The sequence below is a fragment of the Bombina bombina genome, chromosome 2 (genome assembly GCF_027579735.1).
Source record: "Bombina bombina isolate aBomBom1 chromosome 2, aBomBom1.pri, whole genome shotgun sequence".
In the NCBI taxonomy this organism is placed as follows: Eukaryota; Metazoa; Chordata; class Amphibia; order Anura; family Bombinatoridae; genus Bombina; species Bombina bombina.
The window spans coordinates 701,552,927-701,573,123 of NC_069500.1; the positions used below are offsets into that span (position 1 = coordinate 701,552,927).

At 41.8% G+C, this 20,197-nt stretch overlaps 1 protein-coding gene across 1 annotated transcript in view; it reads left to right on the top strand.

Moving 5' to 3' along the window:
• Positions 1 to 20,197, top strand: part of PTBP3 (polypyrimidine tract binding protein 3) — a 444,692-nt gene that overhangs the window by 239,272 nt on the left and 185,223 nt on the right. The window lies entirely within an intron of this gene.

A 20,197-nucleotide genomic window follows, 5' to 3' on the forward strand; every position in this document is an offset into this window, starting at 1 on the left:
TAACTAATGCAGGTGGATTTCTAACTACTGCCCTCAAATAAATGTTAGGATTAAAGGGACACTGAACTCAAAAAAAATTCATGATTCAGATAGAGCATGCAATTTTAAGCAACATTCTAATTTACTGCTATTATCAATTTTTCTTTGTTCTTTTGGTATCTTTTTTTTTTTTAAAAAGTAGGAATGTAAAGCTTAGGAGTCGGACCATTTTTGGCTCAGCACCTTGGGTATCCCTTGTTTATTGGTGGCTAAATGTAGCCACTAATCAGCAAGCACTACCCAGGGTCCTGAACCACAAATGGGCCGACCTAAGCTTACATTCCTGCTTTTCAAATAAATATACCTAGAGAACGAAGAAAATTTGATAAGAGTAAATTAGAAAGTTGCGTAAAATTGGGTTTCATATACCTTTAAGTTTAATTTTGACTCTACTGACCCTTTAAATATGTATGCAGTTCTAAATGGTGAAGAGAAATATTTTATGCCCTTTAGTTATTTTGATTACGTTTATTTTATTGTTGGGCTTCTTTAAATCCAGTTACATTTTGTGTATTGTTAAAGTAGTTGCATTTCTCCAACATTGGTGTGTCCGGTCAACGGCGTCATCCATTACTTGTGGGAATATTCTCTTCCCCATCAGGAAATGGCAAAGAGCACAGCAAAAGCTGCCCATATAGCCCCTCCTCAGGCTCCGCCCCCCAGTCATTCTCTTTGCCGCTCTGAACAAGTAGCATCTCCACGGAGATGGTGAAGAGAATATGGTGTTTAGTTGTAGTTTTTTATTCCGCTATCAAGAGTTTGTTATTTTAAAATAGTGCCGGTTTGTACTATTTACTCTAAAACAGAAAGGGATGAAGAGTTCTGTTTAAAAGAGGAGTATGATTTTAGCAGCAGTAACTAAAATCAATTGCTGTTCCCACGCAGGACTGTTGAGCCCAGAGAACTTCAGTTGGGGGGAACAGTTAGCAGACTTTTCTTCTCAAGGTATGACTAGTCCATTTTCTAACAAGACTGTGTAATGCTAGAAGACTGTCATTTTCCCTCTTGGGGATCGGTAAGCCATTTTCTTAGACTCTTAACAGAATGAAGGCTTATTATGGGCTATACACTGGTTGACACTCTTGTGGGCTAAATCGATTGCTTTATTTTGTTTTTTTATGAAATCGGAGTGATTTATAAAACTTTTATTGTGGGGGAACGTTTTTAGGCGCCAGGCAGTAGTTTAGTCACCTTTCCAGTCAGGAAGGGCCTTTCACTATAGTAGGCAGAGCCTCATTTTCGTGCCATAATTGCGCAGTTTCTTTTGAATGCAGTGCATGCAGCTGCATGTGAGAGGGTCTGGTGATCATTGAAAACGTTCCTGGAAGGCTTAATTTGGTATCGTATAACCCTTAAGGACAGGTGAAGTCACAGCAAACGCTGTGGCTAGGGCTGTAGTGGGGTTAAAATTGTTAATTGATTAAATGGCTCCGGTTTCCTCATTTAAGGGGTTAAAAGCTTGAAAATTGGGGTGCAATACTTTTAAAGCATTAAGACACTGTGGTGATAATTTGGAAAAGATTGGATATTTCCTTCATAGTTTTTCACACATTCAGAAATAAAGTGTGCTCTGTTTAACATTTAAAGAGACAGTAACGGTTTTGTTTTAAAACGTTTTTTTTTGCATTATTAACCTGTTTAAGCCTGTCTAACATGTCTGTACCTTCAGATAGAACATGTTCTGTATGTATGGAGGCCAAGGTGGTCCCCCCTTCAAATGTATGTGATAATTGTGCCATAGCGTCCAGACAAAGTAAGGACAGTACTGTCACATTTAATAAGGTTGCCCAAGATGATTCCTCAAATGAAGGTAGTGGGGATAGTTCATCATCCTCTCCTTCTGTGTCAACACCAGTTATGCCCGTGCAGGCGACCCCTAGTACATCTAGCGCGCCAATGCTTGTTACTATGCAACAATTAACGGCAGTAATGGATCATTCTATAGCTAATATTTTATCCAAAATGCCAGCATTTCAGAGAAAGCGTGATTGCTCAGTTTTAAATACAGTGGAGCAAGAAGGCGCTGACGATAGTTTATCTGTCATACCCTCACACCAGTCAGAAGTGGCAGTGAGGGAGGGTTTGTCGGAGGGAGAACTTTCAGATTCAGGAAGAATTTCTCAGCAGGCAGAACCTGATGTTGTGACGTTTAAATTTAAGTTAGAGCATCTCCGCGCATTACTTAAGGAGGTGCTATCTACTCTGGATGATTGTGACTCTTTGGTCATTCCAGAAAAATTGTGCAAGATGGACAAATTCTTAGAGGTCCCGGTGCACCCTGATGCCTTTCCGATCCCTAAAAGGGTGGCGGACATAGTGAATAAGGAGTGGGAGAAACCAGGCATACCCTTTGTCCCACCTCCTATATTTAAGAAATTGTTCCCCATGGTCGACCCAAGGAAGGACACATGGCAAACAGTCCCTAAGGTTGAGGGGGCAGTTTCTACCCTAGCCAAACGCACGACTATTCCCATTGAGGACAATTGTGCTTTCAAAGATCCTATGGATAAAAAATTGGAGGGTTTGCTTAAAAAGATTTTTGTTCAGCAAGGTTTCCTCCTCCAACCAATTTCGTGCATTATTCCTGTCACTACGGCGGCGTGTTTCTGGTTCGATGAACTAGAAAAGTCGCTTAATATGGAGACTCCATATGAGGAAGTCATGGACAGAATTCACGCACTTAAGTTAGCTAATTCCTTTATTTTAGATGCCGCTTTGCAATTAGCGAGATTAGCGGCGAAAAATTCAGGGTTTGCGATTGTGGCGCGCAGAGCGCTCTGGCTAAAGTCTTGGTCGGCGGATGTATCTTCCAAGACAAAATTGCTTAATATCCCTAAGACCCTTTTTGGGCCAGAATTGAAAGAAATTATTTCAGACATCACTGGGGGAAAGGGCCATGCCCTCCCACAGGATAGGCCTTTCAAGGCTAAGAATAAGTCCAATTTTCGTTCCTTTCGCAATTTCAGGAACGGACCGGCTTCTAACTCTGCAGCCTCTAGACAAGAGGGTAACGCTTCCCAGGCTAAACCAGCTTGGAAACCAATGCAAGGCTGGAACAAGGGTAAACAGGCCAAGAAGCCTGCTGCTGCTACCAAGACAGCATGAAGGGGTAGCCCCCGATCCGGGACCGGATCTAGTAGGGGGCAGACTCTCTCTCTTTGCTCAGGCTTGGGCAAGAGATGTTCCGGATCCCTGGGCACTAGAAATAGTCTCTCAGGGTTATCTTCTAGAATTCAAGGAACTACCCCCAAGGGGAAGGTTCCACATGTCTCACTTATCTTCAAACCAAATAAAGAGACAGGCATTCTTACATTGTGTAGAAGACCTGTTAAAGATGGGAGTGATACACCCAGTTCCAACTGTGGAACAAGGTCAGGGGTTTTACTCAAACCTGTTTGTAGTTCCCAAAAAAGAGGGAACTTTCAGACCAATTCTGGATTTAAAAATTCTAAACAAATTTCCCAGAGTTCCATCGTTCAAAATGGAAACCATTCGAACAATTTTACCCACAATCCAGGAGGGTCAATATATGACTACCGTGGATTTAAAGGATGCGTACCTACATATTCCTATCCACAAAGATCATCATCAGTTCCTAAGGTTCGCCTTTCTGGACAAACATTATCAGTTCGTGGCTCTTCCATTCAGGTTAGCCACTGCTCGCAGAATTTTCACAAAGGTGCTAGGGTCCCTTCTGGCGGTTCTAAGACCAAGGGGCATTGCAGGGGCACGTTATCTAGACGACATTCTAATTCAAGCGTCGTCTCTTTCCAAGGCAAAGGCTCATACAGACATTGTCCTAGCCTTTCTAAGATCTCACGGGTGGAAGGTGAAAGTAGAAAAGAGTTCCCTGTCTCCGTCAGCAAGAGTTCCCTTTTTGGGAACAATAATAGATTCTTTAGAAATGAAGATCTTCCTGACAGAAGTCAGAAAGTCAAAGCTTCTAAACGCTTGTCAAGTTCTTCACTCTATTCTGCAGCCTTCCATAGCTCAGTGCATGGAAGTAGTAGGGTTGATGGTTGCAGCAATGGACATAGTTCCTTTTGCTCGAATTCATCTAAGACCATTACAACTGTGCATGCTTAATCAGTGGAATGGGGACTATGCAGACTTGTCTCCACAGATTCAAGTAGACCAGATGACCAGAGACTCACTCCGTTGGTGGTTGACCCAGGATCACCTGTCTCAAGGAATGAGTTTCCGCAGACCAGAGTGGGTCATTGTCACGACCGACGCCAGTCTATTAGGCTGGGGCGCGATCTGGGATTCCCTGAAAGCTCAGGGTCTATGGTCTCGGGAAGAGTCTCTTCTCCCGATAAACATCCTGGAACTGAGAGCGATATTCAATGCTCTCCGGGCTTGGCCTCAACTAGCGAAGGCCGGATTCATAAGATTCCAGTCAGACAACATGACGACTGTAGCTTACATCAACCATCAGGGAGGAACAAAGAGTTCCTTGGCGATGAGAGAGGTATCCAAGATCATCAAATGGGCGGAGGATCACTCCTGCCATCTATCTGCAATTCACATCCCAGGAGTAGACAACTGGGAGACGGATTATCTGAGTCGTCAGACTTTTCATCCGGGGGAGTGGGAACTCCACCCGGAGGTTTTTGCCCAGTTGACTCAATTATGGGGCATTCCAGACATGGATCTGATGGCGTCTCGTCAGAACTTCAAGGCCTCGGTGATTCTGATAGCTCCTGCGTGGCCGTGCAGGACTTGGTATGCAGACCTGGTGAATATGTCATCGGCTCCACCATGGAAGCTACCTTTGAGACAGGATCTTCTAGTACAAGGTCCATTTGAACATCCAAATCTAATCTCTCTGCAGCTGACTGCTTGGAAATTGAACGCTTGATTTTATCCAAGCGTGGGTTTTCAAATTCAGTGATAGATACTCTGGTTCAAGCCAGAAAACCTGTGACTAGAAAGATTTACCATAAAATATGGAATATCTGTTGGTGTGAATCCAAGGGATTCTCCTGGAGTAAGATTAAAATTCCTAAGATTCTCTCCTTTCTCCAAGAAGGTTTGGATAAAGGGTTGTCAGCGAGTTCTCTAAAAGGACAGATTTCTGCTTTGTCTGTCTTGTTACACAAACGACTGGCAGCTGCACCAGATGTACAAGCTTTTGTACAGGCTTTGGTCAGAATCAAGCCTGTTTACAGACCCATGACTCCTCCTTGGAGTCTAAATTTAGTTCTTTCAGTTCTTCAAGGGGTTCCGTTTGAACCTTTACATTCCATAGATATCAAGTTACTATCTTGGAAAGTTCTGTTTTTGGTTGCTATTTCTTCTGCTAGAAGAATTTCTGAATTATCTGCTTTGCAGTGTGATCCACCTTATCTGGTGTTCCATTCAGATAAGGTCGTTTTGTGTACTAAGCCTGGTTTTCTTCCGAAAGTTGTTTCCAACAAGAATATTAACCAGGAAATAGTTGTTCCTTCTCTGTGTCCGAATCCAGTTTCAAAAAAGGAACGTTTGTTACACAATTTAGATGTAGTTCGTGCTTTAAAGTTCTATTTATAAGCAACAAAGGATTTTTGACAAACCTCATCTTTGTTTGTCGTTTACTCTGGTAAGAGGAGAGGACAAAAATCTACTTCTACCTCTCTTTCTTTCTGGCTGAAAAGCATTATCCGATTGGCTTATGAGACTGCCGGACGGCAGCCTCCTGAACGAATCACAGCTCACTCTACTAGGGCTGTGGCTTCCACGTGGGCCTTCAAGAACGAGGCTTCTGTTGATCAGATATGTAAGGCAGCGACTTGGTCTTCTCTGCACACTTTTGCCAAATTCTACAAATTTGATACTTATGCTTCTTCGGAGGCTATTTTTGGGAGAAAGGTTTTGCAAGCCGTGGTGCCTTCCGTTTAGGTAACCTGATTTGCTCCCTCCCTTCATCCGTGTCCTAAAGCTTTGGTATTGGTTCCCACAAGTAATGGATGGCGCCGTGGACCGAACACACCAATGTTGGAGAAAACAGAATTTATGCTTACCTGATAAATTACTTTCTCCAACGGTGTGTCCGGTCCACGACCCGACCTGGTTTTTTAATCAGGTTTGAAAAATTTCATTCTCTATACACTACAGTCACCATGGCACCCTATAGTTTCTCCTTTTTTTCTCCTAACCGTCGGTCGAATGACTGGGGGGCGGAGCCTAAGGAGGGGCTATATGGGCAGCTTTTGCTGTGCTCTTTGCCATTTCCTGTTGGGGAAGAGAATATTCCCACAAGTAATGGATGACGCCGTGGACCGGACACACCGTTGGAGAAAGTAATTTATCAGGTAAGCATAAATTCTGTTTTTACCCTGTTCAAAGAGATTCTAAGCCAGCTTTAAATGGGGGAAAATACTTATTTCTTTTTATTTGAAAGTCAAGTAACTTGTTTCTTATTTTCCCAGCCACTCAAATCCTGCACTTTAGAATTTTTTAAGTTTCCACAGAACTGAAAAACTCTTCTGAACCTTATTTCACTGCAGTTCTGTCCATTGCATAGAAGTTAGTGATGCCATACGTGTAGAATCTCAGTGGCTTTTCACATAGAAAAAACATCTCACTGCATATTTAGCAATTTTGATGTTGAAAGGCTGCTGCATTAAATTGAGATGTCTCAAATACAGACATCTATCAGATTAATAAAAACTAATAAAGAATATTGTAGCAGTAATTACTTGTGTACAGCTTAACGGGACATAAAGGTGCAAAAAGAAAATGTCCTAATATGTAATGTGCTGCTAGCTGAACACATCTGTTGAGCCAATGGCAGGAGGCATATGGGCATAATCACAAATCGCCAGCTTCCTCCCATAGTGCATTTCTGCTCCTAAGCCTGCCTAGATATGCTTTTCAACATAAATCACAAAAGTTTCATTTTCACACTTATGTCCCTTTTTAAAGTAGAACATTTGCAATTGAACAAAATCACAGCATAGTTTAAGATATTTTCAAAACAAAAATAACTATGCAAATGTGTTGTTTTTTTTATAGTAATGCTGTTAAATAATGTGAAAAATGTATTTGTAATCAAAATAATAGCAAAGAATATATTTAGTCTGTGTATTTTTATTTTGTATCTATGTGTTACTTTCTATACTCAGAGGTGTCATTTTAATTGTTTGCTGTAAATGTGTTTTTATTTTGGCTCAGAGAGTAAAGCTAATACACTGAAAGTACGTTAACAAACTAATGACATCTGGATTAGAGAAACCAAGGAGACTGGAAGCCAAGAACTGTAAATTTAATGGCATTGGAAAAGAGAAATGACAGAAATAGACTTGAGGTTCTCCAGACCACCAATTTAATTAGTTAAAATGAGTGGACTGCTCATTCCCCAAAAGGAAATGCTCCTCGGCTTCATCTGCACTCCTAATTTACCATGCTTTTCCTTATTGATGCAGTTCAATACAAATTTAAAGATATACATGAAAGGGATGCAAACGTATGTCTCAATATTGCTGCAGATTTTGAATCTAAAAGGGACATGAAGCCAAAAAAATTCCTTTCATGAGTCAGATAGAACATACATTTTTTAACAACTTTCCAAATACCTTACCTATATTATGAAATTGTATTATTTTCTTGTTACCTTTTGTTGAATAGCAGGAGTTCAGGAGTGTGCATGAGTCTGTAGCGCATGAAAGAAAATATTTGGGTTTCATGTCCTTTAAAAAAGGTAGTATGCGTTTGTTTTTGTTTTTTTACTGATAGTTTCTGTGCCATAGCCTGGTATTTTATCTTTCTACCAAAAGACTAACAATCTGTCCAAATGTATTTGTCCAGTAGATTTAAAAGAAGGTTATGCTGCAACATGCAAATTAGAATTGACATTTTTTTCCTGCTTAAAGGGACGGTCCACCATAGAATTGTTATTGTTTTAAAAGATAGATAATCCCTTTATTACCCATTCCCCAGTTTTGCATAACCAATACAGTTATATTAATATACTTTTTACCTCTGTGATTACCTTTTATCTAGGAACCTTCTTCCAGCCCCCTGATCACATGACTGTGACTGTTTATTATCTATTGTCTTAAATTTAGCATTGTATTGTGCTAGATCTTAAATAACCCCCTGTGCCTGAACACAGTGTTTGCTATATGTCCCACCTGTACTTTATGTCTCTTTGTGTTGAAAAAAGATTTAAAAAGCATGTGATAAGAGGCAGCCATCAAAGGCTTAGAAATTAGCATATGAGCCTACCTAGGTTTAGTTTAAAGGGAAATTATACACTCATTTTTTCTTTGCATAAATGTTTTGTAAATAATCTATTTATATAGCCCATAAAGTTTTTTTTTAAATAAATGTTTAGTTTTGCTTATTTTTAAATAACATTGCTCTGATTTTTAGACTCCTAACCAAGCCCCAAAGTTTTATGTGAATACGCTAGACTACCTACTCCAGCTTGCTCCTGTTTGTGTAAAGGGTCTTTTCATATGCAAAAGAAGGGGGAGGGGGGGGGAGTGTCTTATTTGCCACTTGCAGTGGGCTTTCCAGCTACCTTTTCAACGGAGCTAAACTGACAGCTTCTAAGTACGTTTTTAAACAGTTTTATACTGGATTTTTATATCAGTATCTGTGCATCTTATTCTTTATAGTAGTGTCTATTACATGCAGTTATATGAAAATGAGTGCATACTGTCCCTTTAAACTAAGAATACCAAGAGAAAAAAGCGAATTTGATGATAAAAGTAAATTGGAAAGTTGATTAAAATTAAAAGTCCTATCTGAATAATGAAAGTTTAGTTTATACTAGACTGTCCCTTTAAGACACCCTTCTTTTAAATTATTTTTACAGTAGAATTAAAGGAACAGTCTACTCAGAATTAAACTTTCATGATTCAGATAGGGCATGTAATTTTAGACAACTTTCCAATTTATTTTAATCATCAAATTTGCTTTGTTCGCTTGGTATTCTTTGTTGAAAGCTTAACCTAGGTAGGCTCATATGCTATTTTCTAAGCCCTTGAAGGCCGCCTCTTATCTGAATGCATTTGACAGTTTCTCACTGCTAGAGGGCGTTAGTTCATGTATGCCATATAGATAACATTGTGCTCACGCCCGTGGAGTTACTTATGAGAGGGCACTGATTCGCTAAAATGCAAGTCTGTCAAAAGAACTGAAATAAGGGGGCGTTCTTCAGAGGCTTAGATACAAGGTAATCACAGAGGTAAAAAGTATATCAATATAATTGTTGGTTATGCAAAACTGGGGAAGGGGTAATAAAGGGATTATCTATCTTTTTGAACAATAACAACTGATTAACACACTTACTGATAAAAAAATTTCTGACCTGAGAATTTATAATCTAGAATTACCATGCAATTTCTTAGTCCTTCGCTCTTGTGGCGGTAACTTTTTGGAACTGCGTACAGTTCGTATTCACTTCTGTAAAGGTTTGTTCTTGCATGTAAAGCATATTGTTTGTGGCAGTATACAGCTTGCTAATCACCTCCTATGTTCACCTCAGGAGCCTGTGTCTTAACCTGTATGTGGGATTCCATAACGTGTAGTTCAGAAATGTAGATGCTGTAAATTTGTGGTGAAAGTAACAGGAAGTGCATGATTTTGTACATGGACAACTCCTACCAGAGAGAACATGGTTTATTCCAAACATCCATTTTAAAAATCAAAACAAAAAACACAACACAAACAAATGGAAAATTACTCTGCCTTTAGAAATATTTTTTTTTAATTTTTTTATATAGATGAGCCTTCTACATTAGTTTATTAGTTTTACCATAAATAAATGTCTTATATAACATAATCTTGATAACATTGTCTCTTTAATCCTTCAGTTTGCCAAATGAAAAGTTCTCAAAATATTTTTTCTTCTGTTAAGTGTGATCAGTCCACGGGTCATCATTACTTGTGGGATATTAACTGCTCCCCTACAGGAAGTGCAAGAGGATTCACCCAGCAGAGTTGCTATATAGCTCCTCCCCTCTACGTCACCCCCAGTCATTCTCTTGCACCCAACGACTAGATAGGATGTGTGAGAGGACTATGGTGATATATTTAGTTTTTATATCTTCAATCAAAAGTTTGTTATTTTATAATAGCACCGGAGTGTGTTATTCCTTCTCTGGTAGAATTTGAAGAAGAATCTACCTGAGTTTTTCTATGATTTTAGCCGGAGTAGTTAAGATCATATTGCTGTTTCTCGGCCATCTGAGGAGAGGTAAACTTCAGATCAGGGGACAGCAGGCAGATTAATCTGCAAAGAGGTATGTAGCAGTTTATTATTTTCTGACATGGAATTGATGAGAAAATCCTGCCATACCGTTATAATGTAAACTCAGCCTTGAATGCAGTAGATGTAGCCGATATCAGGCTGTCATGTATGTATATTTTACACTTCAGTTTTCTGGGAAATGGTACTTCTCTGGCTTTTAAACTGTATACATAGACTTAACCTATTTTGCAGGGACTTGCAATAGGTTTTAAATGACAATTAATTATTGAGGTAAAACGTTTTTTTGCTGGCATGTAAAAACGTTTTTTTCTCTGAGGTACTGGGTGAAAAAATGTTTTGGGCACTTTTTTTCCACTTGGCAATAGTTTTGATTTAAATTAGAGCAGTTCACTGATCCCTCTCACTGTTATGTGTGTGGGGGAGGGGCCATTTTTGGCGCTTTTACTATGCATCAGAAAAACTCAGTCAGAGGTTCATTTTCTTCCTGCATGATCCGGTTCATCTCTACAGAGTTCAGGGATCTCAAGAGTCTTTTTTGAGGGAAGTAATCATTACAGCAGAGCTGTGCTGATTGTATTGACTGTGATATAAAAAACGTTTATTTGTGTATTTTTTTCTGCTGCCTGGGTTAGTTATCATTTGCTGAGGGGAACAATCCTTTGCTAAAACTGTATATTCTGACAAAGATTGATGCTATAACTTAATTATTTTATCTGTTATAATATTTTTCTGTGCTTCTTAAAGGCACAGTTCGTTTTCATATTATTTGTAATTTACTTTGAAAAGTATTTCCAAGTTGCTGTTTATTTGCTAGTGTGTTAAACATGTCTGATTCAGAGGAATATCTCTGTGCTATATGTGTTAATGCCAAAGTGGAGCCCAATAGAAATTTATGTACTAAATGTATTGATGCTACTTTAAAAAATAGTCAATCTGTACAAATTGAACATATTTCACCAAACAACGAGGGGAGAGTTATGCCGACTAACTCGCCTCACGTGTCAGTACCTGCATCTCCCGCTCAGGAGGTGCGTGATATTGTAGCGCCGAGTGCATCTGGGCGGCCATTACAAATCACATTACAAGATATGGCTACTGTTATGACTGAAGTTTTGGCTAAACTACCAGAACTAAGAGGTAAACGTGATCACTCTGGGATGAGAACAGAGTGCGCTGATAATGCAAGGGCCATGTCTGATACTGCGTCACAGTTTGCAGAACGTGAAGACGGAGAGCTTCATTCTGTGGGTGACGGTTCTGATCCAAATAAACTGGACTCAGACATTTCAAATTTTAAATTTAAGCTTGAGAACCTCCGTGTGTTACTAGGGGAGGTATTAGCGGCTCTGAATGATTGTAACACAGTTGCAATCCCAGAAAAAATGTGTAGGTTGGATAAATATTTTGCGGTACCGACGAGTACTGACGTTTTTCCTATACCTAAGAGACTTACTGACATTGTTACTAAGGAGTGGGATAGACCCGGTGTGCCTTTCTCACCCCCTCCTATATTCAGAAAAATGTTTCCAATAGACGCCGCCACACGGGACTTATGGCAAATGGTCCCTAAGGTGGAGGGAGCAGTTTCTACTTTAGCTAAGCGTACCACTATCCCAGTGGAGGATAGCTGTGCTTTTTCAGATCCAATGGATAAAAAATTAGAGGGTTACCTTAAGAAAATGTTTGTTCAACAAGGGTTTATATTGCAACCTCTTGCATGTATTGCGCCTGTCACGGCTGCAGCAGCATTTTGGTTTGAGTCTCTGGAAGAGACACTTCAATCATCCACACTAGATGACATCACACACAAACTTAAATTCCTTAAGTTAGCTAATTCATTTATTTCAGATGCCGTAGTACATTTAACTAAACTTGCGGCTAAAAATTCAGGATTCGCCATTCAGGCACGCAGAGCTCTGTGGCTAAAATCCTGGTCTGCTGATGTTACGTCTAAATCTAAATTGCTTAATATTCCTTTCAAAGGGCAGACCTTATTCGGGCCCGGCTTGAAAGAGATTATTGATGACATTACAGGAGGTAAAGGTCATGCCCTGCCTCAGGACAAGGCCAAAGCCAAGGCTAGACAGTCCAATTTTCGTTCCTTTCGTAATTTCAAAGCAGGAGCAGCATCAACTTCCTCTGCACCAAAACAGGAAGGAGCTGTTGCTCGCTACAGACAAGGCTGGAAACCTAACCAGTCCTGGAACAGGGGCAAACAGGCCAGAAAACCTGCTGCTGCCCCTAAGACAGCATGAATTGAGGGCCCCCGATCCGGGACCGGATCTAGTGGGGGGCAGACTTTCCCTCTTCGCCCAGGCTTGGGCAAGAGATGTTCAGGATCCCTGGGCGTTAGAGATCATATCTCAGGGATACCTTCTGGACTTCAAATCCTCTCCCCCAAGAGGGAGATTTCATCTGTCAAGGTTGTCAACAAACCTAACAAAGAAGGAAGCGTTTCTACGCTGCGTACAAGATCTTTTATTAATGGGAGTGATCCATCCAGTTCCGCGGTTGGAACAAGGACAAGGGTTTTACTCAAATCTGTTTGTAGTTCCCAAAAAAGAGGGAACCTTCAGGCCAATCTTGGATTTAAAGATCCTAAACAAATTCCTAAGAGTTCCATCGTTCAAGATGGAAACTATTCGAACAATTTTGCCCATGATCCAAGAGGGTCAGTACTTGACCACAGTGGATTTAAAGGATGCTTACCTTCACATACCGATTCACAGAAGTCATTACCAGTATCTAAGGTTTGCCTTTTTAGACAGGCATTACCAGTTTGTAGCTCTTTCATTCGGACTGGCTACGGCTCCAAGAATCTTCACAAAGGTTCTGGGCACTCTTCTGGCGGTACTAAGACCGCGAGGAATTTCAGTAGCTCCGTACTTAGACGACATACTGATACAAGCTTCAAGCTTTCAAACTGCCAAATCTCATACAGAGATAGTACTGGCATTTCTAAGGTCGCATGGATGGAAAGTGAACGAAGAGAAAAGTTCTCTCTTTCCACTCACAAGAGTTCCCTTCCTGGGGACTCTGATAGATTCTGTAGAAATGAAGATTTACCTGACAGAGGACAGGTTAACAAAACTTCAAAATGCATGCCGTGTCCTTCATTCCATTCAAGAGACCAGAAATTCTCTTCTATGGTGGCTTTATCGGCCACATCTGTCCAGGGGAATGCCATTCAGCAGGCCAGACTGGTCAATTGTAACAACAGACGCCAGCCTACTAGGTTGGGGCGCTGTCTGGAATTCTCTGAAGGCTCAGGGACTATGGAATCAGGAGGAGAGTCTTCTTCCAATAAACATTCTGGAATTGAGAGCAGTCCTCAATGCTCTTCTGGCTTGGCCCCAGTTAGCAACTCGGGGGTTCATCAGGTTCCAGTCGGACAACATCACGACTGTAGCTTATATCAACCATCAGGGAGGGACAAGAAGCTCCCTAGCAATGATGGAAGTATCGAAGATAATTCGCTGGGCAGAGTCTCACTCTTGCCACCTGTCTGCAATCCACATCCCGGGAGTGGAGAACTGGGAGGCGGATTTCTTAAGTCATCAGACTTTTCATCCGGGGGAGTGGGAACTTCATCCAGAGGTCTTTGCCCAAATACTTCGACGTTGGGGCAAACCAGAGATAGATCTCATGGCGTCTCGACAGAACGCCAAGCTTCCGCGCTACGGGTCCAGATCCAGGGATCCGGGAGCGGTCCTGATAGATGCCTTGACAGCACCATGGACCTTCAGGATGGCTTATGTGTTTCCACCTTTCCCGATGCTTCCTCGATTGATTGCCAGAATCAAACAGGAGAAAGCATCAGTGATTCTAATAGCGCCTGCATGGCCACGCAGGACTTGGTATACAGATCTGGTGGACATGTCATTCTGTCCACCTTGGTCGTTACCTCTGAAACAGGACCTTCTGATTCAGGGTCCTTTCAAACATCAAAATCTAACTTCTCTGAAGCTGACTGCTTGGAAATTGAACGCTTGATCTTATCAAAGCGTGGTTTTTCTGAGTCAGTTATTGATACCTTAATACAGGCTAGGAAGCCTGTTACCAGAAAGATTTACCATAAAATATGGCGTAAATACCTATATTGGTGCGAATCCAAAGGTTACTCTTGGAGTAAGGTTAGGATTCCTAGGATATTGTCTTTTCTACAAGAAGGTTTAGAAAAGGGGTTATCCGCTAGTTCCTTAAAGGGACAGATCTCAGCTCTGTCCATTCTGTTACACAAGCGTCTGTCAGAAGTTCCAGACGTTCAGGCTTTTTGTCAGGCTTTGGCCAGGATTAAACCTGTGTTTAAAGCTGTGGCTCCACCATGGAGTTTAAACCTTGTTCTTAACGTTTTACAGGGTGTTCCGTTTGAACCCCTTCATTCCATTGATATAAAGTTGTTATCTTGGAAAGTTCTATTTTTAATGGCTATTTCCTCGGCTCGAAGAGTCTCTGAGTTATCAGCCTTACATTGTGATTCTCCTTATTTGATTTTTCACTCGGATAAGGTAGTTCTGCGTACTAAGCCTGGGTTCTTACCTAAGGTAGTCACTAACAGGAATATCAATCAGGAGATTGTTGTTCCATCCTTGTGCCCAAATCCTTCTTCGAGGAAGGAACGTCTTTTGCACAATCTGGATGTAGTTCGTGCCCTTAAATTTTATTTACAGGCAACTAAAGATTTTCGACAAACGTCTTCCCTGTTTGTCGTTTACTCTGGTCAGAGGAGAGGTCAAAAAGCTTCTGCTACCTCTCTCTCTTTTTGGCTTCGTAGCATAATTCGTTTAGCTTATGAGACTGCTGGACAGCAGCCTCCTGAAAGAATTACAGCTCATTCCACTAGAGCTGTGGCTTCCACTTGGGCCTTTAAGAATGAGGCCTCTGTTGAACAGATTTGCAAGGCTGCAACTTGGTCTTCGCTTCATACTTTTTCCAAATTTTCCAAATTTGACACTTTTGCTTCCTCGGAGGCTATTTTTGGGAGAAAGGTTCTTCAGGCAGTGGTTCCTTCTGTATAAAGAGCCTGCCTATCCCTCCCGTCATCCGTGTACTTTTGCTTTGGTATTGGTATCCCACAAGTAATGATGACCCGTGGACTGATCACACTTAACAGAAGAAAACATAATTTATGCTTACCTGATAAATTCCTTTCTTCTGTAGTGTGATCAGTCCACGGCCCGCCCTGTTTTTTAAGGCAGGTAAATATTTTTTAAATTATACTCCAGTCACCACTACACCCTTGGCTTCTCCTTTCTCGTTGGTCCTTGGTCGAATGACTGGAGGTGACGTAGAGGGGAGGAGCTATATAGCAACTCTGCTGGGTGAATCCTCTTGCACTTCCTGTAGGGGAGCAGTTAATATCCCACAAGTAATGATGACCCGTGGACTGATCACACTACAGAAGAAAGGAATTTATCAGGTAAGCATAAATTATGTTTTTCAACAAGCACCTACTTGGCATGTCCCTCAAGGAAAAAAATAGAGCAGTGCCCCAAGGAAAATCTGTGTTATGCTTGTCATTAAAAAATGTATAGTTTTCGGTAAATGCTCCTGTAATCAAAATATCAAGTTTCAACTTTAAACATTAATATTTCAGAAACGTTAACAAAATCATTCATTTGGCATCAAACCAAGTGAAACGTGTGGTCTGGCTGTGCAGACACTTTTAAAATACTAAAATCAAATCTTTAAAATTTAGGCTTTCAACAAAAGTGACAAACTAATAACATAAGATATGTAATTACTAAAGAAATATCTCTCTCTCTCTATATATATATAAATCACATTTAAAGGGTAAGAAACTCAAAACTGCATTCTTTATCAAATGTTTTAATTATGTATAATGAAACAGATTTGTAATAAACTTTATTTCTCCAACATTGGTGTGTCCGGTCCACGGCGTCATCCATAACTTGTGGGAATATTCTCTTCCCCAACAGGAAATGGCAAAGAGCACAGCAAAAGCTGTCCATATAGCCCCTCCCAGGCTCCGCCCCCCCAGTCATTCTCTTTGCCGCTCTGAACAAGTAGCATCTCCATGGAGATGGTGAAGAGTATGTGGTGTTTAGTTGTAGTTTTTTTATTCTTCTATCAAGAGTTTGTTATTTTAAAATAGTGCTGGAATGTACTATTTACTCTGAAACAGAAAGAGATGAAGAGTTCTGTTTAAAAACAGAATTTATGTTTACCTGATAAATTACTTTCTCCAACGGTGTGTCCGGTCCACGGCGTCATCCTTACTTGTGGGATATTCTCCTCCCCAACAGGAAATGGCAAAGAGCCCAGCAAAGCTGGTCACATGATCCCTCCTAGGCTCCGCCTACCCCAGTCATTCGACCGACGTTAAGGAGGAATATTTGCATAGGAGAAACCATATGTTACCGTGGTGACTGTAGTTAAAGAAAATAAATTATCAGACCTGATTAAAAAAACCAGGGCGGGCCGTGGACCGGACACACCGTTGGAGAAAGTAATTTATCAGGTAAACATAAATTCTGTTTTCTCCAACATAGGTGTGTCCGGTCCACGGCGTCATCCTTACTTGTGGGAACCAATACCAAAGCTTTAGGACACGGATGAAGGGAGGGAGCAAATCAGGTCACCTAAATGGAAGGCACCACGGCTTGCAAAACCTTTCTCCCAAAAATAGCCTCAGAAGAAGCAAAAGTATCAAATTTGTAAAATTTAGAAAAAGTGTGCAGTGAAGACCAAGTCGCTGCCTTACATATCTGATCAACAGAAGCCTCGTTCTTGAAGGCCCATGTGGAAGCCACAGCCCTAGTGGAGTGAGCTGTGATTCTTTCAGGAGGCTGCCGTCCGGCAGTCTCATAAGCCAATCGGATAATGCTTTTAATCCAGAAGGAGAGAGAGGTAGAAGTTGCTTTTTGACCTCTCCGTTTACCAGAATAAACAACAAACAAAGACAAGTTTGTCTGAAATCCTTAGTAGCTGCTAAGTAAAATTTGAGAGCACGAACTACATCCAAGTTGTGCAACAAACGTTCCTTCTTTGAAACTGGATTAGGACACAAAGAAGGCACAACTATCTCCTGGTTAATGTTTTTGTTAGAAACAACTTTTGGAAGAAAACCAGGTTTAGTACGCAAAACCACCTTATCTGCATGGAACACCAGATAAGGAGAAGAACACTGCAGAGCAGATAATTCTGAAACTCTTCTAGCAGAAGAAATTGCAACCAAAAACAAAACTTTCCAAGATAATAACTTAATATCAACGGAATGTAAGGGTTCAAACGGAACCCCCTGAAGAACTGAAAGAACTAGGTTGAGACTCCAAGGAGGAGTCAAAATTTTGTAAACAGGCTTGATTCTAACCAGAGCCTGAACAAAGGCTAGAACATCTGGCACAGCTGCCAGCTTTTTGTGAAGTAACACAGACAAGGCAGAAATCTGTCCCATCAAGGAACCTGCAGATAATCCTTTTTCCAATCCTTCTCGAAGGAAGGATAGACTCTTAGGAATCTTAACCTTGTCCCAAGGGAATCCTGCAGATTCACACCAACAGATATACCAAATTATGTGGTAATTTTTCTGGTTACAGGCTTTCAGGCCTGAACAAGAGTATTAATAACAGAATCTGAGAACCCTCGCTTTGATAAGATCAAGCGTTCAATCTCCAAGCAGTCAGCTGGAGTGGGTCGAACGGACCTAGAACAAGAAGGTCTCTCAAAGGTAGCTTCCATGGTGGAGCCGATGACATATTCACCAGATCTGCATACCAAGTCCTGCGTGGCCACGCAGGAGCTATCAAAATCACCGACGCCCTCTCCTGATTGATCCTGGCTACCAGCCTGGGGATGAGAGGAAACGGCGGGAACACATAAGCTAGTTTGAAGGTCCAAGGTGCTACTAGTGCATCCACTAGAGCCGCCTTGGGATCCCTGGATCTGTACCCGTAGTGAGGAACTCTGAAGTTCTGACGAGAGGCCATCAGATCCATGTCTGGAATGCCCCACGGTTGAGTGACTTGGGCAAAGATTTCCGGATGGAGTTCCCACTCCCCCGGATGCAATGTCTGACGACTCAGAAAATCCGCTTCCCAATTTTCCACTCCTGGGATGTGGATAGCAGACAGGTGGCAGGAGTGAGACTCCGCCCATAGAATGATTTTGGTCACTTCTTCCATCGCTAGGGAACTCCTTGTTCCCCCCTGATGGTTGATGTATGAACTTGGCCCTCGCTAGCTGAGGCCAAGCTTTGAGAGCATTGAATATCGCTCTCAGTTCCAGAATATTTATCGGTAGAAGAGATTCTACCCGAGACCAAAGACCCTGAGCTTTCAGGGATCCCCAGACCGCGCCCCAGCCCATCAGACTGGCGTCGGTCGTGACAATGACCCACTCTGGTCTGCGGAAGGTCATCCCTTGTGACAGGTTGTCCAGGGACAGCCACCAACGGAATGAGTCTCTGGTCCTCTGATTTACTTGTATCTTCGGAGACAAGTCTGAATAGTCCCCATACCACTGACTGAGCATGAACAGTTGTAATGGTCTTAGATGAATGCGCACAAAAGGAACTATGTCCATTGCCGCTACCATCAAACCTATCACTTCCATGCACTGCGCTATGGAAGGAAGAGGAACGGAATGAAGTATCCGACAAGAGTCTAGAAGTTTTGTTTTTCTGGCTTCTGTCAGAAAAATCCTCATTTCAAAGGAGTCTATTATAGTTCCCAAGAAGGGAACCCTCGTTGACGGAGATAGAGAACTCTTTTCCACGTTCACTTTCCATCCGTGAGATCTGAGAAAGGCCAGGACAATGTCCGTGTGAGCCTTTACTTGAGGAAGGGACGACGCTCGAATCAGAATGTCGTCCAAGTAAGGTACTACAGCAATGCCCCTTGGTCTTAGCACCGCCAGAAGGGACCCTAGTACCTATGAGAAAATCCTAGGAGCAGTGGCTAATCCGAAAGAAAACGCCACGAACTGGAAATGCTTGTCCAGGAATGCAAACCTTAGGAACCGATGATGTTCCTTGTGTATAGGAATATGTAGATACGCATCCTTGAAATCCACCTTGGTCATGAATTGACCTTCCTGGATGGAAGGAAGAAGTGTTCGAATGGTTTCCATCTTGAACGATGGAACCTTGAGAACTTGTTCAAGATCTAGAGATCTAAGATTGGTCTGAACGTTCCCTCTTTTTTGGGAACTATGAACAGATTGGAGTAGAACCCCATCCCTTGTTCTCCTAATGGAACAGGATGAATCACTCCCATTTTTAGCAGGTCTTCTACCCAATGTAAGAATGCCTGTCTTCTTATGTGGTCTGAAGACAACTGAGACCTGTGGAACCTCCCCCTTGGAGGAAGCCCCTTGAACTCCAGAGAATAACCTTGGGAGACTATTTCTAGCGCCCAAGGATCCAGAACATCTCTTGCCCAAGCCTGAGCGAAGAGAGAGAGTCTGCCCCCCACCAGATCCGGTCCCGGATCGGGGGCCCGCATTTCATGCTGTCTTGGTAGCAGTGGCAGGTTTCCTGGCCTGCTTTCCTTTGTTCCAGCCTTGCATAGGTCTCCAGGCTGGATTGGCTTGAGAAGTATTACCTTCCTGCTTAGAGGACGTAGCCCTTGGGGCTGATCCGTTTCTGCGAAAGGGACGAAACTTAGGTTTATTTTTGGTCTTGAAAAGACCTATCCTGAGGAAGGGCGTGGCCCTTGCCCCCAGTGATATCAGAGATAATCTCTTTCAAGTCAGGGCCAAAGAGTGTTTTCCCCTTGAAAGGAATGTCAAGCAATTTGTTCTTGGAAGACGCATCCGCTGCCCAAGATTTTAACCAAAGCGCTCTGCGCCACAATAGCAAACCCAGAATTTTTTCGCCGCTAACCTAGCCAATTGCAAGGTGGCGTCTAGGGTGAAAGAATTAGCCAATTTAAGAGCACGAATTCTGTCCATAATCTCCTCATAAGAAGAAGAATTACTAATAATCGCCTTTCCTAG